Raw genomic sequence first — 27,008 nt, 5'->3', positions numbered from 1 at the left:
ACCACAAAGTTGTTGATGCCAGTTCATTGGATATATTCAAGAGGGAGTTAGATATGGCCCTTACGGCTAAAGGGGTATGGAGAGAAAGCAGGAAAGGGGTACTGAGGTGAATGATCAGCCATGATCTTATTGAATGGCAGTACAGGCTCGAATGGCCTTCTCCTGCACCTATTTTCTATGTTTCTATGATCTATTTCCCTTAGTGGAGGAGTCAACAACCAGAGGGCAGAGATTTAAAGTAATTGGTAGGAGGCTTAGTGAGGATTTGAGGAGAAATTCTTTCACCCAGAGGGTGGTGGGGGTCTGGAACTCACTGCCTGATAGGGTGGTAGAGGCAGAAACCCTCACCACATTTAAAAAGTACTTGGATGTGCACTTGAAGTGCCGTAACGTACAGGGCTACAGACCTAGAGCTGGAAAGTGGGATTAGGCTGGATAACGCTTTGTTGGCCGGTACGGACACTGGGCTAAATGGTCTCCTTCCGTGTTAGAATCATAGAAATTTACATGATCATCTTAGCTCGTGTACTCTGCCAGTGCCCACATGTGTTAAATATTATACAGCCTTGCTGCTTTCACAGCGGGGAGAATGGTAAATGTAATCAGCCAACTCACAGAAACTAATGATGAGTAAAGTATTTACAGTTCAGTGTTTTGAACACTTCTGCACTGAGTTCAATAATATAAGTGCTGCAATCATAATATATTATATTTTCCCTGGTGCAGGCTGGTCAATAGTTGAGGGGACAATGTGTTGAGCAGCAATTAATGTCCGATATCTTTGTGACATTGCTGCCAAGTTGGTACACAGGCTATGCCTGCATGGTGATCGCTGGCCTCCCATAAGAAGCACGAATACCTTCCCAAGAGGAGAGCATTGCATCCTAATGACTGAAGACTGAACCAGTGCCAGGGCTGTGGGGAAATTGTGAAATGTGGAGAGCAAAGCAGGCAGTATAACCAGTTAGTCCTACTCTCATGCTGTCGCTGCCAGAGAGAGGGAAGGAGCAAGGGAAGCGATATTACCAGGAAACCACCTGATGGATGAGGTAGCTTACATCGGAACAGGAGTTGGCCATTCAGCCCCTCGAGCCTGTTCTGCCATTCAGTGAGATCATGGCTGATCTGTGACCCATCTACCCACCTTTGGCCCATATCTCGGAATACCTTTGGTTAACAAAAAAGCTATCAATCACAGATTTAAAATTAACAGTTGATCCAGCGTCAATTGTCATTTACGGAAGAGAGTTCCAAACGTCTGCCACCCTTTGTGTGTAGAAGTATTTCTTAATTTCGCTCCTGAAAGATCTGGCTCTAATTTTTAAACTATACCCCTAGTCCTAGAATCCCCAACCAACGGAAATAGTTTCTGTCTACCCTGTTACCCATTAATATCTTGAAAACTTTGATCAGGGAATACAACCCTAATGTGTAATCTCTCCTTGTAACTTAACCCTTGAAATCCGGTATCATTTTGGTAAACCTACGCTGCACTCCCTCCAAAGCCAGTATATCATCCTTAAGATGTGGTGCCCAGAACTGCTCACTGTACTCCAGGTGCGGTCTAACCAGTGTTTTGTATAGCTGCAGCATAACTTCTCCCTTGTATTCTAGTCCTCTGGATATAAAGCCCAGCATTCCATTAGCCTTTTGGATTATTTTCTATACCTGTTCATGACATTTCAATTATCTATGTACCTGGACCCCCCCCCCACCCCCCCAAACCCACCTCCACCCCAAATCTCTTTGGACCTCCACTGTTTCTAGCTTGCTTCAGCCTATGAATGAGAACTCGGGTGCATGGTTTTTCTGTGTGTGACATATAACTAGAATTAACACATTTTTAATGTGTTCGCAAGATTGATTCCTGAGATGAAGGGGTTGTCATATGAAGAATGGTTGAGCAGATTGGGCCTGTACTCCATTAGAGTTTAGAAGAATGAGAGGTGATCTTATTGAAACATATAAGATTCTGAGGGGGCTTGACAGGGTAGATGCAGAGAGGATGTTTCCCCTCATGGGGGAATCTAGAACTAGGGGCCATAGTTTCAGAGTAAGGGATCGCCCATTTAAAACAGAAATGAGGAGAAATTTCTTCTCTGAGGATCATGAATCTTTGGAATTCGTGTTATATATGTAAACTTGTATTTACTCTGTACAGCCACCAAAGGGCTCATCCTCTGGAGTCCCAAGGGATCCCAGAAGGAGGCCTCACAGGTTGGAGAGGCACTCTGGAGACCTGCAATAAAAGACTACGGTCACACTTTACTTTGAGCTCAGTGTTCCGTCTGACTCTTTCTCCATACATAACAATTCTCTATCCAAGAGAGCTGTGGAGGCTGGGTCATTGAATGTAGTTAAGGCGGAGATAGACAGATTTTTGAACGATGAGAGTCGAGGGTTATGTGGAGCGGGTGGGGAAGTGGAGCTGAATCCATGATCTTATTGAATGGCAGAGCAGGCTCGAGGGGCCGTATGGCCTACTCCTCCTATTTCTTATGTTCTGATGTTCTTAAAATATGTTCTAGGTGTATGTATTTAGAGCCATTATATGGATTGAATGTTGATGGTTTCTCTGCAGTGTATTTTTTTCTAATTTTCTTTTGAAAGGGTTTGGTCTTGCAGTGTCAATTTTTAATGGGCACTTATTTGGACATTAGATATTGTCGGGACCGGATCAAGGCACTGGTGGGCTTGGGGCAAACTGATCCAAATGATATGATATCGAACAATGCATTAAGGAAATTAATGTATACGTCACTATGGCAGTTGTTCAAATTGTCCTCACTCATTGGGGCAGAAATTCCGAGGAGGGCTTCACACGGGCAAATCAAGAAAAAATAGAAATAAAATGCGCACTTACCAGAAGCTGCTGCGTCCGCTGGAATTCCCAATCCACAGGCCGCCTCTCCCTGTGACGCGCAGCGTGTGCATATCAGGAGTCCGCAGGAGTCACGTGGGCCTGGACACCCAATCACAGGCAAGTATTTTCTCATTCACAGTGATAGGAGATTCGTAAGTTATGAATCTTCTATTACTATGAATGCGAAAACCCCCAAAATGCGCGCACACTACATAAAACATTAAAAAAAACACCTCACGCAATAAACGAATAGAAATGAAAAATATTACACGTTTTTTAAAGAAAAAAAGTTCCCGATTTTAAAGAAAAAAGTTAGGGTTAGAGTTTAAAATAACATTATCTGGGCAGGGTTTTAATGTGTTTTTAAAATTTTAATGTTTTTTCTATGTTTTTAAACTCTTACACCTGTAACAGTACGCTATGCACCTGCTTTTTCAGGCGCAAGAGTCTTGAGGACATTTGCCATGGGTAAATCCTGCAATCTTGCTCGTTCAAATGTCCTCGCTCCCGATCTGCAGATCATCTGTCGAGCTCCAGCTTGACAGATTGGGAAAAGCCGGTTTTCAGCGCATGCGCATTGCCTGCCGAAAACTGGCTTTTCCGATGCCTTCCTGGGTCCGTAGAATCTTTGTACCTTCGGAAATTCTGGGCCATTATTTTCTGTTGGTTAAATTATTTAACATCCATTTTTTTTAAAGGTTAATGGCTACCATATGAAAGTGAAAACTTAGCTTTTTGTCTTCTGCTTCATGTTATGCACACCAAGCAACTCCTCCTGGATGACTGCACCACAGTGGAGTGGCCCTATACTGTACAGCCACCAGCATGTTTTTGCAATTGTAAATCCCCACAGAATAAAGGTATTCTATTAACACCAGAATGAATAAGAAAGTAATTCAGATCATTGAGGCTATTTCTTCTACACACCAAGTGTTAGTGTCATGAACTGTGCACAACTTCTCTAATCTCTTGAAGGACATGAATAATGAGGTGAACTGCAAAGAGAATAAAATCCTGGAATGTCCCCCTCATTGCGAAAAGTAATGGCGCAAGGTTCGAGTTATAAGCTAATGCTATCGCGGATACTCTTTCGCTTGACCAGTTGTGTTTCACAAATGAAAATTGCATGGTGCCAGCAACACAGGAACTATCATTTACCAAAGGCTAAGTGAGTGGGCAAAAAGTTGGCAGATGGAGTATAATGTTGGAAAGTTTCAGGTCCTGCACTTTGGCAGAAAAAAAATCAAAGAGCAAGTTATTATTTTAATGGAGAAAGATTGCAAAGTGCCGCAGTACAGCGGGACCTGGGGGTACTTGTGCATGAAACACAAAAGGATAGTGTACAGCAAGTGATCAGGAAGGCCAATGGAATCTTGGCCTTTACTGCAAAAGGGGATGGAGTATAAAAGCAGGGAAGTCTTGCTACAGTTGTACAGGGTATTGGTGAGGCCACACCTGGAATACTGTGTGCAGTTTTGGTTTCCATATTTATGAAAGGATATACTTGTTTTGGAGGCAGTTCAGAGAAGGTTCACTAAGTTGATTCTGGAGATGAGGAGGTTGACTTATGAGGAAAGGTTGAGTAGGTTGGGCCTCTACTCATTGGAATTTAGAAGAAAGAGAGGTGATCTTATTGAGACGTATAAGATTATGAGGGGGCTTGACAAGATGGATGCAGAGAGGGTGTTTCTACTGATGGGGGAGACTAGAACTAGAGGGCATGATCTTAGAATAAGGGGCTGCCCATTTAAAACTGAGATGAGAAATTTCTTCTCTGAGGGTTGTAAATCTGTGGAATTCGCTGTCTCCGAGAGCTGTGGAAGCTGGGACATTGAATAAATTTAAGACAGAAATAGACAGTTTCTTACACAATAAGGGGTTATGAGGAGCGGGTCGGGAAGTGGAGCTGAATCCATGATCGGATCAGCCATGGTCGTATTAAATGGCGGAGCAGGCTTGAGGGGCTGTATGGCCTACTCCTGCTCCTATTTCTAATGTTCTTAAAGAACATTTGATCTTTGCAATTGCTTGGAATGTTAAAGTACTGTTCTTTAGGTATTTATCCAGCCAGTTTTTAAAATTTAATTGACAAGTATTATCTGGGTTTGCTTAAGAGTCAATTCCACTTGTCGTCGACACTGGGGCAAAATAACTACCTACATTACAACAGTGACTACGCTTCAAAAAGTTACTTCATTGGCTGAAGCACTTTGGGATGTCCGGTGGTGTGAAAGGCGCTGTATAAATGCAACTCTCTCCTTTTCTCTTTTTTTTTTCCCCTCTCTCTCCCTCTCTTTCTCTCTTCTCCTCCCCCCCTCTCTCTCTCTCTCTCCTTTTTTCTCTCTCTCTCCTTTTTTCTCTCTCTCTCCTTTTTTCTCTCTCTCCTTTTTTCTCTCTCTCTCTCCTTTTTTCTCTCTCTCTCCTTTTTTCTCTCTCTCTCCTTTTTTCTCTCTCTCTCCTTTTTTCTCTCTCTCTCCTTTTTTCTCTCTCTCTCCTTTTTTCTCTCTCTCTCCTTTTTTCTCTCTCTCTCTCCTTTTTTCTCTCTCTCTCTCCTTTTTTCTCTCTCTCTCTCCTTTTTTCTCTCTCTCTCTCCTTTTTTCTCTCTCTCTCTCCTTTTTTCTCTCTCTCTCTCCTTTTTTCTCTCTCTCTCTCTCCTTTTTTCTCTCTCTCTCTCCTTTTTTCTCTCTCTCTCTCCTTTTTTCTCTCTCTCTCTCCTTTTTTTTCTCTCTCTCCTTTTTTTCTCTCTCTCTCTCCTTTTTTCTCTCTCTCTCTCTCCTTTTTTCTCTCTCTCTCTCTCTCTCTCCTTTTTTCTCTCTCTCTCTCTCTCCCTCCTTTTCTCTCTCCCTCTCTCCCTCCTTTTCTCTCTCTCTCCTTTTCTCTCTCTCTCACACCTTCTCTCTCCCTTTTTCTCTTTCTCTATTTGTAGGTTGTTAATTTTGTACGTGTCCTCTAATTTCCTTGTTCATAGTTGAAGTTAAATGATCTGCTTATATATCCACGTTATCTGTGTTTCTCAGCACAGTAGAGATTTGGATTAGACGTCTCTTCCCCATCTTACTCTCTCCATCTTTTATCCAGTGAAAACACGTTCAGCTCTGAGTGTACCTGTATAAGCTAGTGCCACAGGTCCTGATTTATGTCAGTCCCTCGTCTCCGAACCCTCTCCTGCATGCTGTTGTCTTTTTCAAGATAGTGCTCCCAGGGTGGAAAAGAAGCCCAGCTTTGACATTGTCGAGAATCACGCCCAGATCCACCAGCCATAACATAAGCCATTCATCAGTGTTCTTCCATGGAAAGGTCATCCTTTCATTATTAGAAATGATGAAGCTTTGCAACGTTTGGTTGCTTGTTGGCAACTCTGCTAAAAATAAAAACTGCCCATTTCTTCCCTAAAATTTAGTAATACTCTTCAAAATAACTGAGAAAGTCATTTTAAATCGGCATCGGTTTTCAATGCAAACGTTCAACGTGATGCTCACCCTCCAGCCTGCCAATCAAAATGTAGAATGCTGATGGTTGTTGAAAGTAAGTTTATTTACTTGTTCAGAAAGCAAACTTGAGTCGAAGAAAAATATAAAATGCTTTTATTGTATAATACAAGGTGAGCCGTGTAAATTTGTAACACGGACACTCATTCTCACACACAGTCGTACACACCCGTTCACATTGGGTTTTCTCCCCTCATCCTACTTTATATACCAATTTTCTTTCCCTCTCCTGCTAAAGGCATTCATAACTCGGTGCTAGCCTACAGTTTCACAGACGCTGGATGCCCCTCCAGCATCTCGCACACAAATGGGCCATTCATCATGTCTGAGCCTACACAGCGAGTGTTGGCAAGCGGGACCATTGCAGCCGAGTCCAGCTCTTTTTTTTTTTTTAAATTCGTAGCCAATCTTTCCAATTCTTTGTCAAATCACAAACGCCAGAGGTCACCTTGCACACATCAAGGATCACTCTGCGCCAATGCTCTTAGCCAAAAGGCCTAGAGCCACTGCACCGTTCCTGGAAGTACTGCAATACCAGGTTCGTGCCATGGAGGTGGATGGGTCAGGCCCCCCACACACCTCCGTGGAGGTGGATGGGTCAAGCCACCCCACCCACCTCCCATCCTCGGCCGACCTTCGCCAAGTGCACCTTCGGCAAAGGTCGCGATCAGCGGCGGCAAGTCTTGCCTATTGATTCTGCGGCTTCGTCCAAGGGTATAAAAGCCAATTGCAACTCCTGCTGCTGTCCTTGCAGAGATTTGCTAGTTTAGGGCAGAAGAGCGAGAAGAAGGATCAATTCTGGGCTCCACCGCTTGCTGCCTTAGCCAGATAAGCCACTGGAAAGCATACAGGAGAGGCTAGATTTTCGGTTTTCAGCAAAAAAAAAAAAGATTTCTGTGTCAAAATTACCGTTTTCGCTGCGCTACCGTTTCAGGCCTAACTTTCAGCCTTTACTGCGATAAAATCGGCATTGCATGTGGATTCGCGGCACAAACCGCGAGTTTCAGCAACTTTCGGTCGAGGCCAGTAGCGCTGCGAGAGAAGTTTTTTTGTGAGGAGGGGGGGGGGAAATTACAAAAAACAGAAACAGTCACAAAACATTGCCTTATAAATCGCTGCAACATAATTAAAAAAAGAAACTTTTACTGACCTTTTTGCGGGTCTTCATATCTACCGCTGCGAGCAGGGCTGCACCGACCGGTTTGACCCAGTCGGCATTGTGGGCGTGGTGTACGGTTCCCGACGGAGCCGCAGGTACGATGGTAACGCAATCTACGGCGTGGCACGTCGGCGCTCCTCTCCCCGGCGGTACGCGAAAGTGCCGCCCGCAAGGCGGGAGCTGAGGATCCCACCGACCGGGTTTTGGCCGCGGAGGGTCAAATCGCGATGAAAACCCGGTCGCAAAGTCGGCCAAACTCTAGCCGAGCGTGTCTGATTTCATGCAGAATTACAAGGCTGAGTAGGTGAAACTGAAACTTAATTGCACAATTCCCAATAGAAGGTATTTTCCTCGGGCCTTTTGGATGGGAGCTCCCTTTTTTTAAATATAGCTTGTTCTTTAGGGCAGGTAATTTGATGCAGTGTGATATCTCGTGAATTTCTGCACTTGCTGTGTGTTGAACATTATGCTGCAGGCACTGAAATGCCAGTTTCAGAGTGGATCTTAAGCACCTCTGCCACAAATCACTTGCCGAATGTGCCACCCCACCAAGGTAGGCCAGTTACAAGAAAACTTGTACGGGGGCAAGATTTCCTACGCGCACGGTGTAATAAAGTTGTCAGTGTTATAAGAACATGAGAACATAAGAAGTAGGAGGCCACATGGTCCCTCGAGCCTGCTCCGCCATTCAATAAGATCTTGGCTGATCTGATCATGGGCTCAGCTCCACTTCCCTGCCCGCTCCCCATAACCCCTTGTCCCCTTATCGATTAAGAAACCGTCTATTTCTGTCTCAAATTTATTCAATGTCCCAGCTTCCACAGCTCTCTGAGGCAGTAAATTCCACAGATTCGCAACCCACTGAGAGAAGAAATTTCTCCTCATCTGTTTTAAATGGGTGGCCTCTTATTCTAAGATCATGCCCTCTAGTTCTAGTCTCCCCCATCAGTGGAAACATCCTCTCTGTATCCACCTTGTCAAGCCCCCTCATAATCTTATACGTCTCGATAAGATCACCTCTCATTCTTCTGAATTCCAATGAGTAGAGACCCAACCTACTTAACCTTTCCTCATAAGTCAACCCCCTCATCCCGGGAATCAACCTAGTGAACCTTCTCTGAACTGCCTCCAAAGCAAGTATATCCTTTCGTAAATATGGAAACCAAAACTGTACGCAGTATTCCAGGTGTGGCCTCACCAAAACCTTGTATAGCTGTAGCAAGACTTCACTGCTTTTATACTCCATCCCCTTTGCAATAAAGGCCAAGATTCCATTGGCCTTCCTGATTACCTGCATACTATCCTTTTGTGTTTCATGCACAAGTACCCCCAGGTCCCGCTGTACTGCAGCAGTTTGCAATCTTTCTCCATTGAAATAATAGCTTGCTCTTTGATTTTTTTTCTGCCAAAGTGCATGACCTCACACTTTCCAACATTATACTCCATCTGCCAAATTTTTTTCCCACTCACTTAGCCTGACTATGTCCTTTTGCAGATTTTTTGTGTCCTCCTCACTCATTGCTTATCCTCCCATCTTTGTCTAGTCAGCAAACTTGGCTACATTACACTCAGTCCCTTCTTCCAAGTCATTAATATAGATTGTAAATAGTTGGGGTCCCAGCACTGATCCCTGCAGCACCCCACTAGTTACTGGTTGCCAACCAGAGAATGAGCCATTTATTCCGACTCTCTGTTAGTTAGCCAATCCTCTATCCGTGCTAATATATTACCCCCAACCCCGTAAACTTTTATCTTGTGCAGTAACCTTTTATGTGGCACCTTGTCAAATGCCTTGAGTAGATTGGGCCTATATTTTTTCAAGTTTAGAAGAATGAGGTGCCTCATTGAAACATACCAGATTGAGGGGGATTGAAAGGGTAGACGCTGAGAGGAATTTTCCCCGGGCTGGAGAGTCTAGAATTAGGGGGCATACGCTCAGGATAAGAGGTCGGCCATTTAGGACTGAGATGAGGAGGAATTTCTTCACTGAGGGTGGTGAATCTTTGGAATTCTCTACCCCTGAGGGCTGTGGCTGCTTAGTCATTGAGTATATTCAAGACAGCGATGAATAGATTTTTGGACCCAAGGGGAATCGAGGGATATGGGGATCAGACGGGAATGCAGATGTTGAGGTCACAGATCAGCCATGATCTTATTGAATGGTGGCGCAGGCTCGCGGGGCCATATGGACAACTCCTCCTTTGTTTGGTGTTCTTATGTCCTCGTGTCAGTCTATTTATAAGGAATATATTTCCAATATCACTGCACCTAATGTACTAAGAGACACTCCCCCATCACCCCCCCCTCCCCCCCCCCCCCCAAACCCTGCAAAGAAGATTATCTCGTTTATTTTAAAAACATATAAAATAGGTGCAGGAGTAGGCCATTCAGCCCTTCGAGCCTGCACCACCATTCAATAAGATCATGGCTGATCATTCCCTCAGTACCCCTTTCCTGCTTTCTCTCCATACCCCTTGATCCCCTTAGCCATAAGGGCCATATCTAACTCCCTCTTGAATACATCCAATGAACTGGCATCAACAACTCTCTGCGGCAGGGAATTCCACAGGTTAACAACTGAGAGTGAAGAAGTTTCGCCTCATCTCAGTCCTAAATGGCCTACCCCTTATCCTAGGACTGTGTCCCCTGGTTCTGGATTTCCCCAACATCGGGAACATTCTACCCGCATCTAACCTATCCCATCCCATCAGAATCTTATCTGTTTCTATGAGATCCCCTCTCATCCTTCTAAACTCCAATATATAAAGGCCCAGTTGATCCAGTCTCTCGTCATATGTCAGTCCTGCCATCCCGGGAATCAGTCTGGTGAACCTTCGCTGCACTCCCTCAAAAGAAAGAAAGTCCTTCCTCAGATTAGGAGACCAAAACTGAACACTATATTCCAGGTGAGGCCTCACCAAGGCCCTGTACAACTGCAGTAAGACCTCCCTGCTCCTCTACTCAAATCCCCTAGCCATGAAGGCCAACATACCATTTGCCGCCTTCACCGCCTGCTGTACCTGTGTGCCAACTTTCAATGACTGATGAACCATGACACCCAGGTCTCGTTGCACCTCCCCTTTTCCTAATCTGCCGCCATTCAGATAATATTCTGCCTTCGTGTTTTTGCCCCCAAAGTGGATAACCTCACATTTATCCACATTATACTGCATCTGCCATGCATTTGCCCACTCACCTAACCTGTCCAAGTCACCCTGCAGCCTCTTAGCGTCCTCCTCACAGCTCACACCGCCACCCAGTTTAGTGTCATCTGCAAACTTGGAGATATTGCACTCAATTCCCTCATCCAAATCATTAATGTATATTGTAAAGAGCTGGGATCCCAGCACTGAGCCGTGCGGCACTCCACTAGTCACTGCCTGCCATTCGGAAAAGGACCCGTTTATCCCGACTCTCTGCTTCCTGTCTGCCAACCAGTTCTCTATCCACGTCAGTATATTACCCCCAATACCATGTGCTTTGATTTTGCACACCAATCTCTTGTGTGGGACCTTGTCAAAAGCCTTTTGAAAGTCCAAATATACATATCCACTGGTTCTCCCTTGTCCACTCTACTAGTTACATCCTCAAAAAATTCTAGAAGATTTGTCAAGCATGATTTCCCCTTCATAAATCCCTGCTGACTTGGACCGATCCTGTCACTGCTTTCCAAATGCGCTGCTCTTTCATCCTTAATTGCTTCCAACATTTTCCCGACTACTGATGTCAGGCTAACCAGTGTATAATTACCCGCTTTCTCTCTCCCTCCCTTTTTAAAAAAAAAAAGTGGTGTTACATTAGCTACCCTCCAGTCCATAGGAACTGATCCAGAGTCGATAGACTGTTGGTAAATAATCACTGATGCATCCAATATTTCTAGGGCCACTTCCTTAAGTACTCTGGGATGCAGACTATCAGGCCCCAGGGATTTATCAGCCTTCAATCCCATCAATTCCCCGCCTAATAAGGATATCCTTCAGTTCCTCCTCCTCACTAGACCCTCGGTCTCCTAGTACTTCTGGAAGGTTATTTGTATCTTCCTTCGTGAAGACAGAACCAAAGTCTTTGTTCAATTGGTCTGCCATTTCTTTTTCCCCATTATAAATTCACCTGAATCCGACTGCAAGGGATCTATGTTTGTCTTTACTAATCTTTTTCTCTTCATATATCTATAGAAGCTTTTGAAGTCAGTTTTTATGTTCCTGGCAAGCTTCTTCTCGTACTCTCTTTTCCCTCTCTTAATTAAACCCTGTGTCCTCCTCTGCTGAATTCTTAAATTTCTCCCAGTCCTCAGGTTTGTTGCTTTTTCGAGCCAATTTATATGCCTCTTCCTTGGATTTAACACTATCCTTAATTTCCCTTGTTAGCCATGATTGAGCTACCTTCCCCGTTTTACTTTTACTCCAGATAGGGATGTACAATTGCTGAAGTTCATCCATGTGATCTTTAAATGTTTGCCATTGCCTATCCACCGTCAACCCATTAAGTATTATTTGCCAGCCTATTCTAGCCAATTCACGCCTCAAACCATCGAAGTTACCTTTCCTTAAGTTCAGGACCCTAGTTTCTGAATGAACTGTGTCAATCTCAATCTCTAAGGAATTCTACCATGTTATGGTCACTCTTCCCCAAGGGGTCTCGCACAACAAGATTGTTAATTAGTCCTTTCTCATTACACATCACCCAGTCTAGGATGGCCAGCCCTCGAGTTGGTTCTTTGACATATTGGTCTAGAAAACTCCAGGAAATCCTCCTCCACCGCATTGCTACCAGTTTGGTTAGCCCAATCAATATGCAGAATAAAGTCACTCATGATAACTGTTGTACCTTTATTGCATGCATCCCTAATTTCTTGTTTGATGCTGTCCCCAACCTTGCTACTACTGTTTGGTCGTCTGTAAACAACTCCCACTAGTGCTTTCTGCTCCTTGATATTCTGTAGCTCCACCCATACCGATTCCACATCATCCAAGCTAATGTCCTTTCTTACTATTGCATTCATTTCCTCTAATCCTCCTTTTCCTTTCTGTCTATCCTTCCTAAATGTTGAATGCACCTGGATGTCGAGTTCCCAGCCTTGGTCACCCTGGAGCCATGTCTCCGTGATGCCAATTACATCATATCTGTTAACTGCTATCTGCGCAGTTAATTCGTCCACCTTATTCCGAATACTCCTCTCATTGAGGCACAGAGCCTTCAGGCTTGTCTTTCTAACACACTTTGCCCCTTTCGAATTTTGCTGCAATGTGGCCCTTTTTGCTTTTTGCCTTGGGTTTCTCTGCCCTCCACTTTTACACTTCTTTCTTTTGCTTCTGCCCCCATTCTATTTCCCTCTGTCTCCCTGCATAGATTCCCATCCCCCTGCCATATTAGTTTAACTTCTCCCCAACAGCACTAGCAAACACTTACCCGAGGACATTGGTTCATGTCCTGTCCAGTGCAGACCATCCGGTTTGTACTGGTCCCACTTTCCCCAGAACCGGTTCCAATGTCCCAGGAATTTGAATCCCTCCCTTCTGCATCACTTCTCAAGCCATGTATTCATCTGAGCTATCCTGTGATTCCTACTCTGACTAGCATGTGGCACTGATAGCAATCCTGAGATTACTACTTTTGAGGTCCTACTTTTTAATTTAGCTCCTAGCTCCCTAAATTCATCTCGTAGGACCTCATCCCGTTTTTTACCTATATGCACCACGACAACTGGCTGTTCACCCTCCCTTTTCAGAATGCCTGCACCCGCTCCGAGACATCCTTGACCCTTGCACCAAGGAGGCAACATACCATCCTGGAGTCTCGGTTGTGGCCGCAGAAATGTCTATCTATTCCCCTTACAATTGAATCCCCTATCACTATAGCTCTCCCACTCTTTTTCCTGCCCTCCTGTGCAGCAGAGCCACCCACGGTGCCATGAACTTGGCTGCTGCTGCCCTCCCCTGATGAGTCATCCCCCTCAACAGTACCCAAAGCGCTGTATATGTTTTGCAGGGGGATAACCACAGCAGACCCCTGCACTACCTTCCTTGCACTGCTCTTTCTGTTGCTCATCCATTCCTTATCTGGCTCTGTACCCTTTACCTGCGGTAAGACCAACTCACTAAATGTGCTGCTCACGTCATTCTCAGCATCGTACCTTTACATGCATAAAAGATTAATCTTGGGTAATCACTTTGGGCCGAGGATAGGAATCTGGACTACAATATTTGACAATGCACAGATTGGACCTCTGATCATTATATTAATTTGCACCCTCTACTGGAGAATAAGTAGGTCACCCCAGATAATGAGCTTCATGTACAATTGGATGAATCTAATTTTCAGTCGTAATGTTGAAGTCCTGTCTTTTGTGAAGCTTGTAAATAGAGGTTGCTGGAAGCAAAGAAGCTGTTTAAGAGAATTCGTTGGTTTTATGCACTGTACTATGGTGGAAGGATATGCAAATTTAGTCCCTAAAATGCCTTCAGCTACATTACTCTGAGAAGCTATCATTCTGAGAACAGACATCTAACTCCTTTTATGACTGAGAGATATCCCACAGTGCTTTACAGCCAATGAAGTACTTAAGTGTCATCATCATCATAGGCAGTCTCTCGAGTCGAGGATTACTTGCTTCCACGCCAAAAAGCTCACGGGTGTTTCAATGAAGGATCTAAAATTCCAGATTCTGAACTAAATCCTGAAGGGTGGAAAATGCCTGTGCGTGGATTTTTTTAATGTGCGGTGGCTGTTGCACACCAGCCACCACACTGGCTTGACAGAGCTAGGTTTTAGTCCAGTGGCAAGGGTTAACCAGGACGATTGGAGACCAGCTCTGCTGCACGGACCTAGTGCGTGCACACATCGCAGTGTGGGCTGGCCCAGTTGAACTCACGCCTCTCCTGGGCCCCAATCACGTCACTCTGCAATCTCTCGCCGCTCCTTCGCCCCGACCTCGCCGCTCCTGATGTACCTGCCAACGCTTCAATCACCGACCTGGATCTTAATGACTTCCCTCTTCGCTGCCATTGCTCTCCTGCTCCAGCAAATGCTGCTCCCTGGAGTGGTATGTTGCCACAGTGCTCCTTCCACTCCCCGGCCTGCTCCGATGGTGCTCACAGGCCGGGGGCGAGTCGTCACTGTTGTAATGTGGGAAACGCAGCAGCCAATTTGTGCACAGCAAGCTCCCGCAAACAGCAATGAAATAAATGACCAGATCATCTGCTTTAGGCATTGGTCGAGGCATAAATGCTGGTCAGGACACCGGGAGCTGTGTCCCCTTGTGTCTCTCGTCTGCGAATAGTGCCATGGGATCGTTTACATCCACCTGAGCAAGCAGACGGGGCCTCGGTTTTAGGTCTCGTCCGAACAACGATGATATTGGTCTGGTGAGAACAGATGAGAGTGGCCTGTGTGCAGGTTGCGTTATATATGCAGACTATAGGTATACTCTCTGTGTAGTCACTGTATAGTTGCATAAGATGGAGACTTGTTACCTGATGTACTATCAATAAGGTTTACACTGTGTATATACTATGCTGGCACCACTAGAGTTTGCAACTGGTGGCGACCGTGGTTTCCTGCCCCAGTGGCAGAGACTGTCCACCAGAGGGCACCGCGGTGGGAGAGCTGAGGGTCACCTGCATAGGTGTGCAGGGCCCAGTATAAAAGGCTGCCCACCATGCTTGTGCCTCACTGTGGAGTTACGAATAAAGGACCAAGATTACTGCAGTTTGAGTACAACAAATTGCCTTGTGGAGTCATTTATAAGTGCATTACAGACATAATAGGTTGCCCATGCTGTCAGTCACAAGGGAGACCAGAAGGACCTGGGTGGAGGGCGGGGTGAGGAGAAATTTGGTACCATAAAGTAAAGAAAAATGGGGGTTTAATGGTAGTGAGCAGATTGAGCCAGTGTAGCGGCTTTTGCAAGGAATGAAACTTTTGGAAATACTTTTTTTTTTGAGTTCCTGCGGGAGACATTAAAAACATTGTGATTGGCTCCTGTAGGAGTGTTTTGGAAGACTCTGCTCACCATCTGTATTCCACTCATCAATTCAATGGCCATTTATGCAGGGGAGTTCTGCTAGTGTCCTGGCCAACATGTCACCCTCAACCAATACCGAAAACAGATGATCTAGTCATTTATGCAGAATTAAGTTAAGTAGCGGAAGGGCATGTAGAAAAGGAAAATATTATCGTTCCCCTGGAGGTTAGAACATTCTGTCAACCAGGCAATTGAATTAAATCAGCAGAGATTGGGGAGGAAGTGTGGATTTCTATTGTGTACATTTTCAGGGATGGAATTTGCACACTTGTCAAGCCCAGCCTGATGGGACTATTTTATTTCTGTGTACTGTGTGTTATGAAAGAAAGAAAGAAATTGCATACATTTTCTAAAATTCCTTCTCAGGATATTGGTGTCGCTGGCGAGGCCAGCAGTTATTGCTCATAAAGTGGTGGTGAGACACGGCCTTAAATTACTGCTCTTCATCTGATGAAGGTACTTTTACAATGCTGTTGGGTAGGGAGTTGGAGGATTTTGACAGTGATGATGAACAACAACAACTTGTATTTATATAGCGCCTTTAACATAGTGAAACGTCCGAAGGTGCTTCACAGCAGTATTATAAAATAAAAAATTTGACACCGAGCCACATAGGAGAAATCCGGGCAGGTGACCAAAGGCTTGGTCAAAGAGGTAGGTTTTAAGGAGCATCTTGAAGGAAGAAAGAGAGGCAGGGAATTCTGAAGATTAAGGCTTAGGCAACAGAAGGCACGGCCACCAATGGTTGAGCGATTATAATCCGGGATGCTCAAGAGGGCAGAATTAGAGGCAACCGTGATATAGGTCCAAGCTAGGATGGTGTGTGACTTGGAGGTGATGGTGTTCCCATGCACCTGCTGCACTCGGTGGTGGAAGTTTGGGAGGTGCTGGCAAAGAGCCCGAGAGTACATGCTTAAATTGTGGAGTGGGCCTAAGTCCCACCACCTTCTAACTTGGGCGAGGTGCTACCACTAAGCAAAGCTGACACTTGTGGAAATGACTTTCCAAATAGCACGAGGCTTCCCGTTTTAGACGTTCTGTTTCGAATTTTTAATCTGTTCCAGCACTGGAATGCTCACTTAATCTCTGTCGGCACAGAATCCTATTTGTAGACGATCTCTTACTTGGATGCTCTTGCAGATCACTAAATTTAGCCTAGCTTTTAAAAAAAATGTAAAGCATGACACCCTGGAGGAAGGTTGGAAATCACAAAATGGCTAGCTAAAGAGAATAAAATAACTTAAAACTCATGAGACAAGGGGCCCATTTTGCTGCTGATCCACTGTTCATTTTTATTAGCTAAACATTTGCTCATGAAAAATTATAGTAAAGCAATCCAGTTGATGGAAATTTTAACTAGCAGTCAAATACTTACTTTGTTTATGGGCCCAAATTTGCCCAGGGGTTGCTCCGTTTTTTTTTTGGAGCAACTTGATTTTTCTGGAGTATCTTTAAAAAAAATCCCCATTCTGCACATTTACTTTCCGCCAGTGTAAGTGAGTTAGTTAAGATTTTTTAAAGTTTTTTTTTTCAAAAGGGGACATTACCAGCCACCTATGCCTGTTTTAGCCATTTAAGCTAGTTTGGATAGCTAATAGTTACTCCAAACTAACTTAGGCGAGCGTATGTGGCCACTTGTGGCCCGCACAGAAAACCTTTGCAGAATCAGTGCAGGTAAGTATATTTAAAGCACCAAGCACTAAACAAAGCACAAAAATAAGCATTCAATAACAAATTAAAAAGTACAAGGAAGCTGAGAAAATACAAGGAACCTGCACCTAACACAGACTTACAAAGCACAAAAAGTAATCAGCAATTAATTAACACACAAAAAAAATAGAAGGAACTCTGCACCTAAAGCACCAAGACCAAGGTGATAAGCAAACAATCAATCAATAACAAATAAAAATTAAAAAAAATAGATGTTCTACCAAAACACGGCCCGGGAAGGGAGCGGGCCGCCAATGAGGGAGCCCATTTGGCCAGGGATAGGGGCGGCGTGCTTTAGGCCCCTCCCACACAGCCTGCAGAGCACACTCACAGATTCTGGGGGCAAGGAGCTACCGCACTTGTGCACACACTCTAGCTTTTTTAAGCGCCGGGACCTGGCTCCGCCCCCGAATCCAGTGGCCACGCTGCGTCACCATCGAGGAGAGGCTGGGGAGCGGCCAAACTTGGGCCGAAGATTTTTGGAGCACTTGGAGGCGGACAAAAGCAGCGCACCTCTAGTGAGTGCGCCAGGAATCTGTACTGGCCAAATTCTACCCCAAAGTGAATTTAAAATGTTAAGGCCAATGCAAAAATAAAATGCAACTGTTAATTTTGATCCAACTCTGGCAACAGTCAGCAACACTCTTGGGATGTGGGGGCAGAAGCTTTCATAAACCATCTTTTTTCATTTTTAAAAAAGAATTTCGGGGCAAAATTTCCCCTTTTTTATAGCCCCGTTAGCGACAGTTTTCACTACTGCCTCCCGGGAAATTGCCACGGCCGTCGCATAACTGCCGATGTCATTGCCATGCGCAGCGACCCCGCGCCGACCCCGTAATGCCCCACAGGGAAATTGCCCCTCTTCGCGGGTCGTGAAGCTGGTGGACATCTGGGCGCTAATTAAAAGGGAGGGCATCTTTTTTTTTTGTCTGCCTCGAGTCGGCTCAACGCTGGCGGTCCTACTGTGGTTTCGGGCCGCCATCGTGCAGCCTGGCACTCCACCTTGGGTGCTGGGCTGCAGGCCCGGTCGCACGCCGGCCTAGTGGCCCAGTGGGGGCTCTCGGAGGCCGTGCAGAGTGCGCAGTGGCCTACCCCTTTAACTGAAGGGGGAGGGCGATGGAGCGTGTCGGTGCTACACGGAGCATCCGCGTTGCGCTTCACTCACCGCCCCAGTAGTGCCCCGGTTCCCGCCCGAGATTGCACTCCACTTCCTTTGAGGGGCCGCAAGGGCAATTCCGCGGCGGGGGCCTGGTCTTGTGCACCAGGCGCAGAACGTATCGGTCCCTGAAGGTTACTGCCCCAATCAGGGCGGAGGGCAATTTCGCCCCCTTTATCTTCTGCCCTACCTTTGTCTGGCAGAAATCATGTTTACTGGCAATGTCTAGTTTGATTGGAATTATACTTCACTCTGTTCCAGTTCCGACAACCAGGACAGCCTTGTGTATGTGCCATTGCCTTCTAACCACAATATCTCAACTTTGTGGATGAAGTACATTAAATTGGATGTCGATTTAAGACTGATTCCTGTTTCAGAAAATTCCGATATCCAGTAAAGTAAAAAAAAAAAAATCGGCTTTCATCTCGCACTCTCATCATGTTTCAAAATCTCTGATGGTTTTGAACATGCAATGAATTGCTCTTAAAAGTAATGATTATGTCAGGAGACACAGTGTGCACAGCAAAATCCTCAATCAGTTCATCTGAATCTGGTGGTATTGGTTGAGGAAGGGATGTAGGCAAGGTAACCAGGAGAATGTTTCCATTCGAGTCCTCAACATCTATTAGAACAGCCAGATGGGTTTCATGTCTCATCCAAAGGATGGTCACATTTTGGTCAAAGCCGCCTTATTTTGTGATTTTGCCACTGATGAATAGCCATTGATGCGACCAAAATTCTAATTCACAATTATTGCAATAGGTTTTTTAAATTTTGCATTACAACAGTGACTTCATTCCAAAAAATACTTCATTGGCTGTAAAGCGCTTTGCGATGTCCAGTGGTCATGAAAGGCGCTATATAAATCCAAATCTTTCTTTATATTTCACAGTGAAAATAGCGGCACTCAACAAAAATACAGGAAGATGCTAACGATTGTGTTGTACATTCGTAGACACTCCTGCTAGGAATTGTTGGTTTGGAGAAAACCGTTTCCACTGGGCATTGAGCTAATTAGGATTGGTGTGTTGCTGTAAAGATCTCATAACTTTTGCCAAGTGAAAGTGTTAAACTCAATTGAAATTATTTAATATTTTTAAGAAGTCAATTCAGTGTGTGATGTGAACTGTTTTAAATTGTAACGTGCATTTCATTACAATGGGAGATTTCAAGAATTGCAAGGCTTCTGTCTGATGATCCTGCCATGCTCTGACTGCTCGTTCGGTTTTATTTTTTCTTAAGTGCTGTCTCGACAGAAACACATTAATACTTGATAAACTTCTTGATCAATATGTCTGCAGATTTAGTGTGCTTGTTCCTCTTTGCATATATTAGTGAAAATCAGTAGGATTTGAAGACTGTGTTTATATTGCCGCACCTTTTTAAAATTTAAACTGATCAAAAGATTTTGATCAACTTTAATATCGGTTTATTCTTTCGGTTATTTCTGTTAATTTAAAAAAAAATGTAGTTGATGAGGGATAATGATAGCAGCGTAAATCCCTTTGAGATCTTTTGGTCCAGTGTAATAGGAATTAATTAACATAAATAGATAATCGTCAAATATCCTTTTTTTTTTAAAAACTCGTTCATGGGATGTGGGCATTGTTGGCATTTATTGCCCATCCCTAATTGCCCTTGAGAAGGTGGTGGTGAGCCGCCGCCTTAAACCGCTGCAGTGCGTGTGGTGAAGTATTTCCACAGTGCTGACTTTGTTGTAGCGGTTTGGTACAACTGAGTGGCTCACTCGGCCATTTCAGAGGGCTGTTAAGAGTCAACCACATTGCCGTGGGTCTGGAGTCACATATCAGCCAGACCGGGTAAGGGCGGCAGATTTCCTTCCCTAAAGGACATTAGTGAACCAGATGGGTTTTTATGACTATCCGATAGTTTCATGGTCACCATTACTGATGCAGGTTGAACCTCTTAAAACCGCCACTCTCAACTGGCAACGTCCCTTGTCTTGCATCATTCCGGCCCCGGGGGGGTGGTGCATATGCGCAGAACGCGGCAGCAGCGTTGTCAGCATTACCTGGTCAGAATTACCATCTAATTCGTCGACGTTTAATATAACAGCTGCTTTCTGTTTTTTAAATGTTTCCTCCTGTGGACCATTTCCCATACCTCGGAAGCCTTTTTATCAACAAAAGCAAACATTGATGAGATTCAACACCGCCTTCAATGCACCAGTGCAGCCTTCGGCCACCTGAGGAATAGTGTTTGAAAATCAGGCCCTCAAATCTCCCACCAAGCTCATGGTCTACAGGGCTGTAGTAATACCTGCCCTCCTGCATGGCTCAGACATGAACCATATACAGTAGACACCAAGTCACTGGAGAAATACCACCAACGATGCCTCCGCAAGATCCGACAAATCCCCTGGGAGGACAGACGCACCAACATCCGTGTCCTCGTCCAGGCCAACATCCCCAGTGTTGAAGCACTGACCACGCTCGTTCAGCTCCGCTGGGCAGGCCACATTGTCCACATGCCAGACACGAGACTCCCAAAGCAAGCGCTCTACTCGGAACTCCTTCACGGCAAACGAGCCAAAGGTGGGCAGAGGAAACATTACAAGGACACCCTCAAAGCCTCCCTGAAAGTGCAACATTCCCACCGACACCTGGGAGTCCCTGGCCCAAGACCGCCCTAAATGGAGGAAGTGCATCCGGGAGGGCGCTGAGCACCTAGAGTCTCATCGTTGAGAGCGTGCAGAAATCAAGCGCAGGCGGCGGAAAGAGCATGCAGCAAACCTGTCCCACCCACCCCTTCTCTCAACGACTATCTGTCCCACCTGTGACAGGGACTGCCGTGCTCGTATTGGACTGTTCAGCCACCTAAGGGCTCATGCTAAGAGTGGAAGCAAGTCTTCCTTGATTCCAAGGGACTGCCTATGATGATGATTTTAAATAAGTCAGTTGAAGTAGAAAAGAATATTCAAATTAATCCTACTGCATTGCAGTTCTTTAAATTTCAAAAAGGGATTGATGAACAAGCAGGGCAGTGGCATTAAAGCTAGGGCATCGACAGCTGTTGCATTGAGCAGGACTTGAGCGACCGCCCCCTGAATAGCAAATGTTTACTCTCGGGTGTAGCATGGGAAACGTGCCACGTATTTTCCACTTGGGAAGAAAAATGGAGGAGGCTGAGGGGAGACCTGATTGAGGTGTATTAAATTATGAGGGGCCTAGATGGAGTGAACAGGAAGGATCTATTTCCCTGAGCAGAGAGGTCAACAACCAGGGGGGCATAGATTTAAAGGAATTGGTAGAAGGTTTGAAGGGGATTTGAGGGGAAATTTCTTCACCCAGAGAGTGGTGGGGATCTGGAACTCACTGCCTGAAAGGATGGTAGAGGCAGAAACCCTCACCACATTTAAAAAGTACCTGGATGTGCACTTGAAATGCCGTAACCTACTGGGCGACGAACCAAGAGCTGGAAAGTGGGATTAGGCTGGATTGCTCTTGGTCGGCCGATGCAGACACGATGGGCTGAAAAGGCCTCCTTCAGTGCTGTAAATGTCCATGATTCTAGGGTAATGTTTCATTCTCCAAAGGAATTTCCAATTGGCCAAATGGATTCATCACAGTTCCAGCACTGTAAACACGAGAAGTGTTGAAGGGTGGGAGAGAGTTTCCTGTCAGCTCTGAAATTTGTGGATGTGCTTCAACATATCGAGAGCAACATTAATTATTTCAGTAATATTTGGATCCCAGAAATGCTTCGGATTGCTATTGTTCTTTGTAGCACTCATTCACTGTTGTTCTTTCCCTTTGTACAGCTATGCCCTCTTGTCTCTGTATCTATTTTTTTTCCTGTTATCTTTCTTTGCTTTGTCTCCAGTTAGTCTCGAAGTTCACTGTCTACCTTATAAATTCTTGTAGGATGAGTGCCCCATAAACACAATGCATAATGAGCAGTCCCAATATAAATGTGGTTGGATAACAGAAGATGGGAGGCAATCCAGGAGAGCACAGTTTACAGGCTGCAGAATATAAATACATGTTATATTGAAACCTGTTGTACTTTGAGCCTTATGGAAGCTAGAACTGTGTTCGGCATGTCCAAGGTCATTCTTATAACAGTCAAGTGGTCTATTTTTCAAGAAGAGCCATGATCATATTGAATGGCGGTGCAGGCTTGAAGGGCCGAATGGCCTACTCCTGCACCTATTTTCTATGTTTCTAACCGAAGTCTATCCTTGACCCCCAAGCCCCCTCTGTCTCTTCCATTTCTTCTTCCGCTCATCGTGTCCTCCTTTCTATTATTCCTGTTTGTCTTTACTCTTTCCTTGTTTAGATTTTTCCTGATTTTAAAGGTAATCGTTAGGGGAATTGGGATCCTTTGGCAATACTGTTCGAGTTTCTACATGGCTATCTTTTTATTTCGTTGAATTGGACTGAAAGCCAAAAGTGTTGCTGCCTCTGGGGATCTCTGGTTTGGAATGTACTTCTAGAAATTGTGAATAAAGGATCAATAATCCTGATTTAAAAAAAAAAATGTATTCACAGGATGTGAGAAGTACTGACCAAGCCAGCATTTCTTGCCCAACCCTAATTGCCCTTGAATGGCTCAGAGGACAGTTAAGAGTCAACCACATTGCTGTGGGTCAAGAATCACAAATCGGCCAGACCGGGAAATGACAGCAGATTTCCTTCCCTCAGTGAATCAGATTAGATTTTATGACAATTCAGTAGTTTCATTGTCACCATTACTGACACTGGCTTTTTATTCCAAAAAAAAATTGAATAAATTGAATTTAAATTCCCCAGCTGCCATGGTGGGATTTGAACTCTTGTCTCCTGATCATTAGTCCAGGTCTCTAGATTACCAACATAACCACTATGCTACTGTACCCTTATTGGTTGACAGATTTTTGGTGCTGGAAGCAAATCACAATCAAAAATATACAGTGACCAGACTCTTCAATCTTCAAATCTGCTTTTAGAACTTCCAGCGAATTCTGCTGTTGCACTGTGCTCTTTCACACTGACGTTAAACTGACTGACCTTTTCATATCAGCAAATCTGCCCAATGCGGGTTCGATTAATGTGATGGTAATGCACGTCAAAGAAAGGTCTGCATTACAGTAAAATACTTTCAACGATGACAACCAGGCGGTGGAATGTTTGCATTTAGCTGAGTTGTGGGGCAGATATTCTGGTATGAGGAAAAACCTTATCTGCCTTGGTTGTGGTTCAGCTGTAATCTCTGAAGGAGCCTTTCTGCCACATCGTTCTGCAGATTCTATTGTATACTGAAATACATCCGGTTGCTCAATCAATGACCACTGGACTGGTCGAAGTGCACGAACCGGTTCCAAAATCCATACTGCCGAATGTCACAATAATGTGGCTGGAGTAGCATTAAAAATGTTACTAATATTTGCCTTTTTGTCATTTAAACACAGGCTGTTGTTTCTTGCCTCTGAAACTCTCCCAGGGAAGGCTGTTGCCTTTAAACTCTTGTTTTTTTTGTTTACAATAGTTTGTATGCAAAGTTAACTATAGTCTGTTGAACCAAGCTTGTTAGGTCGGGCTATAAAAGAGCAGGAGCGGCGGGCCCTGGACATCGTGACCCCCCCCCGACCTGCGAGAGAACATCTCCACAGGTCGGGCTACAAACAAGCTGGAGCGGCGTACCACTTCAACCTCCAGCGCGAGCTGCTCCAAGTGTACGGCGATTTCAAGGTGGGCGACTGGGCGATGTCATCAAAACCCAGGTCACTGTTTGGAGCGTGAGCAGGAGCATCGGTGGGGCCCAGGTACAGCGGAGGAGCGGGAAGGTCGGGGGGCTGGGAGGAGGAGGAGGAGGAGGAGGAGCGGGAAGGTCGGGGGGGGGGGGAGGAGGAGGAGGAGGAGGAGCGGGAAGGTCGGGGGGGGGTGGTGGGGAGAGGAGGAGCGGGAAGGTCGGGGGGGTGGGGGGGGGGGAGGAGGAGGAGGAGGAGCGGGAAAGTCGGGGGGGTGGGGGGAGAGGAGGAGCGGGAAGGTCGGGGGGGGGGAGGAGCGGGAAGGTTGGGGTGGGGGGAGGAGGAGCGGGAAGGTCGGGGGGGGTGGGGAAGAGGAGGAGCGGGAAGGTTGGGGGGTGGTGGGGGGGGGGGGGAGAGAGGAGCGGGAAGGTGTGGGGGGGGAGGAGCTGGAAGGGCGGGGGGTGGGGGGGGAGTGCGGCAAATGAGGGTACGAGGCCCAGAAGAGCCGAGGGCCCAGAGGCAGCACAGGCCAGCCCACACTGCAATATATGTGCGCACTAGGTCCGTGCAGCAGAGCGGGTCTCCAGTCGTCCTGGTTAACCCTTGCCACTGGATAAAGGCCTCGCTCTGTCGAGCCCGTGTGGTGGCTGGTGTGCAACGGTCACCACACGTCAAAAAAATCCACACACAGGCATCTTCCACCCCCTCAACTGGAGTTCAGGACTGGAACATCGGGTCCTTCATTGAAACATCTGTGAACTCATGTGGAAACAAGTCACCCTCATTCGAGGGAATGCCTATGATGATGATTAGAGCATGTATTAGACAGTGGCAGGTGTTCTGGTCTTGCTTTTTGCTATGCCCGCATAAATCCTGCGAGTGTTTTGTGCTGTAAATAATAAAGAGCAATTTTGTGAGCACCTGCTCTTTTTGCAGTTGCTGCTGGCTATATATATATATATATATATGCACATAATATACAAAACCTTTCTTCCCCTTTACAATCTACATCATGTCCTCTCTTCACTCCCTTCTCCATCCCTCTCTTCACGCTCTCCTTCAGCGGGAAGGAGCGGGGCTTACTGGGTGCCTCCACACTGGAGGTGTACGTTGCAGCATTGGCCATTGCCAATCATGCCACTGCTACACATTTACTCCCTGAGCTTGCAATCTAGCCAAGAGCCAGGATATGTTTCTGTAACATTGAAGCCAGCTGATGGGACACAGTCCTCTGTGCATGGGAATTTCATGCTGAGCTGCTGGATTTGCTGAGCCATCTAATCGAGTGAAGAAAGACTTTATTGCCTATTCCCTGTTTTGGATTCGAGCCCAGTTCCCCAAAGGTGAAGGGCACTGGCTAAAGCTGGTGTCTCTGACCAAGGTCCTACACAATATGAATATCTTATTTGGTGTTTTCTAAATTTTCCTTGGAGACTACACATGTCTTCCCTTATTTTAAACCATAACACAGCTAAAGCTTACTGTGATCATGTATAATTTCTACGATCATTTATTCTATTACAACTTCCAGTTACAACAACAACTCTTTCCCAGTTGATTTTAACTACTTCTTAATCTATAGAGCAGGATAATTGCAAAGCTCGATAAGAACTTAATTGCTGGCCCTCAGAAGTTGGTAATAGAGGCTTAAAATGCAGATTATTGATGGCATCAGAAATAGACACTGAGTTTCAGCTTTCAATGTAAACACAGATATTAATGTAGTATTACATTCATAATCTTGGCTGATATTTCAGTACTGAGGGAGTGCTGCACTGTTGGAGGTTAAACCGAGGCCCCATCTGTCCCCTCGGGTGGGCATAAATGATCCATGGCACTGTTGGAAGAGGAGCAGGGGTGTTCACCTTGGCGTCCTGGCCAATATTTATCCCTCAACCAACACCTAAAACAGATTATCTGGTCACGTCGCTCATTACAGTTTGTGGGACCTTGCTGTGCGCAAAATGGCTGTAGGCAGACCTGTTGTAATGGAGGTGGGACGGGTGTGGGCAGTCGACCCGCTCCCAGGAAGCATTGAGATTTGAAATATGCTAATTAGGCTGCAAGCCTCGGATTTAACCTGCTGTTCACGTTTAACTGTAATGTATGCACCTATGACTATGCTCACAGCTGTTGCATTGTGAGTGGCTTAGCCCAGTCACGTGATGTTCACAAGACTCAATAAAACCCCAGCCAGTTGGTCATCCATGAGGTATGCAATTGTGAGCCTAGTGGATGAACTGGTAATGTATAGTTTGATTGTTCAACCTTTGTTAATAAACCAACTAGTTCTTAATAGCAATGTGTTGCTATGAATTCTTAAGCAAAGAACCCATGAAGCAAATACATTACATCGGCCAGGGTTCCCGGGCCTCTGGATTCCCGGCAGCTGCAGCAAGGCAAGGACAGCCTTGGGGAACGCTCCTGGTGGAGCCTGTGTGCTTCCTCCTGGCACCCCAAGCTCCCCCACCATCAGCACCCACTGTACAAACCGCCCCGCCACCCAAGGTTGGAGGTTGGACATCGGATTGCCCGCCCCAAGGTCAGAGTTCACACCCACCTGGGGCTGCGGCCGCTTCCCCGGCTCAGCCAGAAGCCAGCTTGTCGATCCGTGTCCGTGACCTTCCACGCACGCGCTGGAGTTAAAACGCCACAGCGCGAGGTCACACCCTTCCCGTGCTCTACCGGAACCCCACCGCTGCCGGTGGGTCCAAACGTAAAAATCTCAGCCGCACATTTGTATTTGGGAATTGAAGAACGAGATCCAGTTGAAACGTCTATCCGGGGTGCTGCTTCTCGCCAGCCATATCAGCGTGAGACAATGAGATTTATTAACGCATCCTGCTAAGCTAAGAAAAGGACAACACAGCAACAAATACAGGCAGTCTACATAAGAACATAAGAACATAAGAATTAGGAA

At 45.6% G+C, this 27,008-nt stretch overlaps 1 protein-coding gene across 5 annotated transcripts in view; it reads left to right on the top strand.

Annotated features, from left to right (window-relative positions):
- The window catches only part of LOC139232442 (ras-specific guanine nucleotide-releasing factor RalGPS1-like), a 1,066,646-nt gene that overhangs the window by 133,132 nt on the left and 906,506 nt on the right, over positions 1–27,008 (top strand). Inside the window, exon 1 of one of the 5 annotated variants that reach the window (XM_070862623.1) lies at positions 7,532–7,605. The exons of the other annotated variants lie outside the window; for them this stretch is intronic. The gene's annotated coding sequence lies outside the window, so the exon portion shown is untranslated. Of the gene's footprint in view, positions 1–7,531; positions 7,606–27,008 lie in introns of those variants that run through there. 5 annotated transcript variants of the gene reach the window in all.

This window comes from Pristiophorus japonicus, chromosome 20, assembly GCF_044704955.1.
Source record: "Pristiophorus japonicus isolate sPriJap1 chromosome 20, sPriJap1.hap1, whole genome shotgun sequence".
NCBI classification, from domain to species: domain Eukaryota; kingdom Metazoa; phylum Chordata; class Chondrichthyes; family Pristiophoridae; genus Pristiophorus; species Pristiophorus japonicus.
The sequence above is the reverse complement of the archived record's forward strand: the minus strand, read 5'-3'. Positions and strand labels throughout refer to the sequence as shown.